The sequence below is a fragment of the Alexandromys fortis genome, unplaced genomic scaffold, assembly GCF_014885135.2.
Source record: "Alexandromys fortis isolate MF-2015 unplaced genomic scaffold, M_Fortis_MF-2015_v1.1 scaffold_50, whole genome shotgun sequence".
Lineage (NCBI taxonomy): Eukaryota > Metazoa > Chordata > Mammalia > Rodentia > Cricetidae > Alexandromys > Alexandromys fortis.
The window spans coordinates 3,791,169-3,796,831 of NW_026067932.1; the positions used below are offsets into that span (position 1 = coordinate 3,791,169).

A 5,663-nucleotide genomic window follows, 5' to 3' on the forward strand; every position below is an offset into this window, starting at 1 on the left:
CTCTCTCTCTCTCTCTCTCTCTCTCTCTCTCTCTCTCTCTCTCTCTCTCTCTTTCTCTCCCCCTGGATTTCTTTGATAACTGAGCAGGCTCTTAGGAGAAAAAAGACAGAAGCAGCAACTGAGGACAAAGGAAAAGAGATGTTCTGTGTTGGAAAATAGCGACGTTTGAGTCAAAGTGAATTTTGTTCACTAAGCAAGATAACTTCCCAAGAGGTGTCGGCTTAGCCCTTTGGAGTGCCTGCTCCTGCCGTCAGGGAAATTAAGTACCTGGGAATTCAGTGTCTCTCTGTAATCAAGGCCTTGTTTTCTGAGTCCAGAATCCAGGGACAGAACCATTAAAGGGAGTCTCTGGTTCTGCAACCCCTGACCCTCCTCCATGGGTGGATGGATATACAAGCAAGCACCCTGGCCTGCTGACTCGCACCCAGAGGAAAGCAAAGGACCGGAGCCCCGCCTTCAGGAAGCCCTGAGCCCAGAGCAGCAAAACCGTGCTTCCTCTTCCCTTCACTCCCCGTGCCCCAAAGGTCACTGTGGGCTGGCATGCCCTGCCCCCACCCCAGCGAGGGCCCAGAGCAGCTCCTATCCCGCCCCCGCTCCAGCCAACAGCCCCCAGCTGCGACACAGCCACCTCTCTAACCCACCTGTCCCCAGTGGACTCGTTACTCTGGGCACTTCTGCTCTTAGAGACAAAGAAAACAACAACAACAAAATCCATGGTCCAAGCGGCAGATGCTGCCCGGCCCGGAAGTGCGCTTCTGGTCCAGAGGACGACAGTGGGTAGTGCAGTGGGCAGCCCTGGAAAGAGGAAATCCTCTTTGGCGTCCAAAGCACAGATTGTGAAGAACAAGCGTCCACACTATGGTGATGACTGGACGTCAGGAAGCTGTGGTTGCCTCGCCGAGGCCCAGCTTCTGGGTGTGGTGGGAATGGATGGAGGCAGAATGGACTAGATGGCGCAGGTGTAGCGCCCATAGGATTCCATTTAACAAGGCTCCCGCGGGAACAGATGGAGCAGGTGGAACGGATTGGACCTTCAGTGGGTCCCGGCCAAGACGTTAGGGAGTTACATGGCTGGGGTTTTAATGTTTGTCTTTCTTCGATTTAGACTTGGTACTATGCACTCGAAACCTAGCTTTTAGGTTCCTGGTCCCACCCTTCTGCCACCCCCGTGTTCCCCAGTTCCTGCCACTCCCACGCCCACATTATCCAAATCCTAAAATTCTGTGCATTTTTGGCCTTTCATGTAGTTGGAAACGAATTAGCATACCCTGGGAATAGTCACCTCCGTTGGTGAGAAGTTTGGAAATGTGACAAGTGTTTTTTTGTTTGTTTGTTTTGTTTTGTTTTGTTTTAAAGTGGGACCAGCCAGCTAATTGCACAAGCTACACAAAAGGCAGAGTGTCTGATTTCTCACCTCCAGGACTGTCAGGTCCTGTTCTGTTCAGCTGGAGACTGAATTCATGCTACCAGGGTTACCATGGAAGAGTCCGCATGCCGCTCTAATTTGAGCGCCTGTGGGTCCCACTTTTCCTAATCCTAAAGACTCTTGATTATAGGGTCAAATTTACCCCTGCAAAGACATTTGGAGATGCCTAGAGACAGCGCTGATTGTCACCATTTGGGGCGAGGAAGCACTCCTGACATCTACCGAGTGGGTAGAGATCAGAGGTGTGGCTAAATCAGCATCTGTGTGTAAAGTCGGCCAGCCCCATGGTGGAAGCGCGGAGACTGGAGACTCTAGACTAGACCAAGACCTGAACCAAGAAGAGAAAATGCAGTGAACTGTGAGGAGAGGTTAGGAAGATCTGCGGGAGGCAGCTGCTCTCAGGAGCAGTCGGTATCAGGAAGAAACCCGGGGTTTTCACGAGTTTGCCGATTTTAATTAGCTCCCGATGGTGATGTTAGCATTGCCGTGTTTTGCTCCTAATGATAAATCCGTCAACCCAAAACTCACCACCAGAAGCCTGGACTTGTCTAGTTTCTGGCGAGAGTGCCTGTGTTCATCAGTTCAGAAAGGCCCCTGACTTATTTATCACCTTGCAGCCCTGATGGTTGAAATTGAAATTTTGATTTTTCAAGAACAATGATAAAGGGTAATAGAATCTTGGAAGGGGTACCGATTATCTTTTAAAAAAAAATTCATAGACAGTTGTGGAGGTTCAAAACATAGAGTTTTGAACCTATTAACATATACACAATGTAAGTGTGTGATTGGGCGTGTGCGCGCATGTGTGTGTGTGTGCGTGTGCATGTGTGTGTGTGTGTGTGTGTGTGTGTTGTCTCACAAGGTAGCCCAGGCTACCCTCAGACTCCCCGTCCTCTGCCTCCATAATGCTGGGATAGCAAGACCACACCACCGCTCTTAATTTTATTAGCTTTACAGGAATGTCTGAAATACTCAGGAGTTTTCAGTTTGTTAATTTGTAGTCGGCCAATTAGAGCAGAAGGTAAGATCCCAAACCAGGACCCTGGAGCCCAGGTTTTACAGCTTCAAACTTAGTTCTGATATTATTAGCTAAACAGCCCATTGAGAATTATCCTTGGTGCCTCAGTTTCCATGGGAGCAAATCGGAGATAACAGACTGGAACATGAGGTTAGGCCTGCCCTGAGAATTAAATGGTTAACCGTGGAAATTGTTGAGGGCGGTGTCTGAACACCATAGGGGCTGTGTTGGCTAGCAAATCTATCAAAACTACCAAATCTATCACAAAAACAAAACACAAAACAAAACAAATGTAAAGTTGTTAAGTCTGGTGGAACCAGCCAGAAACAAGCCTCCCACTGCCCCATATTAAGATTCTATAAGAAGCACAAGGGTCATAAAAAGCAACTCCAGACCCTAAAAGGTACAACAAGGATTTCAAACCGTCTACTCCAATAAACTGAATACTGCCTTTAAAATGGGGTGTTCCAAAGCAGTGTTTTTTTTTTCTTTTTCTTTTCTTTTTTTTTGCATCCCAGTGCTGGCCCCTGGCAAATTAAAAAACTCACAAAGGCCAAGTTCATTTGCAAGGAACCCCCCTGTCTTTTAGCTTGCTGGGGCTTTAGAGGGGGCGGAGGAGGAGGTGGAGGAAGTCACAAGGAGCTCACCTCTTGTGAGACTCTCGCCTCAACCCCAAATCCTAGCAGCTCCACTCAGTCAGATTTTCATATTGGCTTTCAACCCAAGATTACAAATTCTGGGGACTTGGTGGTCCAGTAAGGCTTCGAAACATTTTTATTTGAACGATTGTATGACTTCTTTAAGGAGTTTGAGAGCCCCAAGAATCATTACATTATCAGAAAACTTGTTTTATTCTGATAAGGTCTCACTGGGTACCCCAGGCTGTCTTCAAACTCATAACCTCTCTGTTTCAACCTCCCACGGGCTGGGATTACAGATGTGGCCTGCTGTTGACAGACATTCTTTATTCGTGCATGTCAATTACACAAACAATGAATTTTATTATAATATTTTGTCACATGTGTGCTTTTACAATGCGCTTTGATCATAGTCACGCACCAATGCCCGCCCGCATGTCTCTTTTCTCTAACGCTCACAGTGTGACACTCCTCAGAAGATAGTCATAAAACGCTTGACCTATGAATCACACTGTTGAGACTCTGCAGCAGACCCAAGTGTCAGACCAGGACGGGCTTTCTCATCCCACCCACGGGGTTGCAGACCAAAGGGCAGCCCCTCATCTCAGCAGCAAGGGGAAGTCCATGCAAGAGCAAAGCCATAGCTCCTGAGCAGCCCTCTCTGAGCTGGAGAAGAAGCTCCTTGATCCTCTGATTCGGTGCTAAATTCTCATCCACTCCTGAACTTTCTGTTCCAAAGAACAAGATGGGTCATTTGGAGTAGCTAGAGGGGCTGAGAAATGGCTCCGTGGTTCAGGGCACTTGCTGCTCTTGCAGAGGACCCCTGTTCGGTTCCCAGTACTCACAGAGGATGGCTCACAATAGCCTGTATCTCTAGTTCCAGGGGATCTGTCATCCTCTTCTGGACTCGGTTGTCACCTGCAAGCATGCAGTGTGCATGCAGACATGCAGCCATATATATTTTACATAAATAAATGTAAAATCGGCAAATCTTTAAGAAACACACTGAAAAGACCAGTTTTCTTGAATAGGTTTCACAACGCTGAGAATATACTAAAACTCACGGAACTGTGTACTTTATATAGATAAATTATATAGCATACAGATACATCTTAATAAAGCTAATATATGAAGAGACGGCACAGAAGGAGAAAGGGGAGGGCAAGGGAGAAAGGGAGGAGGGAGGCGAGGGGAAAGGAGGGTAGAGGCATGACCAAAACACAGGGCTGTCATGGACAGTGCCGTCAGATGCTGAAGCAGCAGCCTGGGTATAGATGGCTTTGGAGGCCACAAGAATGTGACTCTCACATTCACGGACTGGGCCCATTGGAGGATTCTAAGCAGAAGGCTGATGCAATCTGATTATCAAGACAACTTTGTCTTGCACGGAGTCTGGCGAGGGCGCAATTCTAGACTGGAGGCCTCAGGTTTCCCAAAGGTTCTCTAAGAGGGGAAAGCAGGGAAGACTTACCCTCCCGTCTGCTGCCTCGTCCCGTCCCTCTGCCTGTAGCCTTTCCTCACTTCTCAGCGTTCTTCAGCTTTCTACCTAAGGGAAGGAGATCTGAAAACACTAGCCGAGATCACCACCAGATGGCTATCTAGCCCATTCTCTCTGCTTGGTTTGGAAACGGGACAACTCAGTAGGTGGAACACGTACGTGCCTGGTGAGCACAAGAACATGAGTGGACGCCCCCCCCCCCCGACCCCACTGAAATAAAAGCCAGACATGACGGGGTATACTTGTAATCCCAGCCCCTGGGAGGCAGAGACAGGTAGATCTGTGAAGCTTGCTGGCCAGCCAGGCTTGTCTACTTAATGAGTTCCAGGCTAGGGAGAGACCCTATCTCACAAAGAAGGTGAATGGTGCCGGGCAGTGGTGGCGCATGCCTTTAATTCCAGCCCTTGGGGGGCAGAGGCAGGCAGATCCCTGTGAGTTTGAGGCCAGCCTGGTCTACAGAGTGAGTTCCAGGACTGTTTCACAGAGAAACCCTGTCTCAGAAAACAGCAACAACAACAAAGAAGACAAACGGCACCTGAAGTCGTCTTCTGGCCTCTACATGAAGACTCCCTCCGCCACGCCTGTGGGTCTCCCCCTCTGACAAACATATACACATACAAAAAGAAACAAGGCAACTCGGCTTTATTCACTGCCTAATTTTTGTGGCACAAGTCACTCGGGAAAGGGGCTTATGCTACAGGTGCGAATGTGAGTTTCTGGGTGGAGCCAGAGACTGGAGAAATCTACATCAATATTAACATGTAAAAGAAGCCAGTTGGCAGAGGCAGAACAGAAATCCTTCTCCACCAGGGCTACATTCAAAGTCTAGAGCATGGAGACATACCTGTGACATGCAAATGGGGGGCAGATTAATATTACAGAGATGACCTATGGTCAGGAGCCTCAAGGGCCAGAGGTTTTTTTAAGCTGTTTCTTCCGATCACAAGCCTACTCCCTTTCTAGGGATTGCTTTCCCTTCCTTAAAAATTTGTCTCAATTTCCATGTCTAACCATGTGTCCCTTGTCCAATTCTGTGGCCTAGGACCCAAGAGCCTGGAAAGTTTCAGACAGGCTGGCACTTAG

General features: G+C 48.3%; 1 long non-coding RNA gene across 1 annotated transcript in view; it reads right to left on the reverse strand.

Moving 5' to 3' along the window:
- The window catches only part of LOC126503717 (uncharacterized), a 2,502-nt gene extending 1,791 nt beyond the window's left edge, over positions 1 to 711 (reverse strand). Inside the window, exon 1 of the long non-coding RNA XR_007592369.1 lies at positions 642 to 711. This is a non-coding gene — a long non-coding RNA (uncharacterized lncRNA). The remainder of the gene's footprint in view (positions 1 to 641) is intronic.
- Between the last annotated feature and the right edge of the window lie 4,952 nt (positions 712 to 5,663).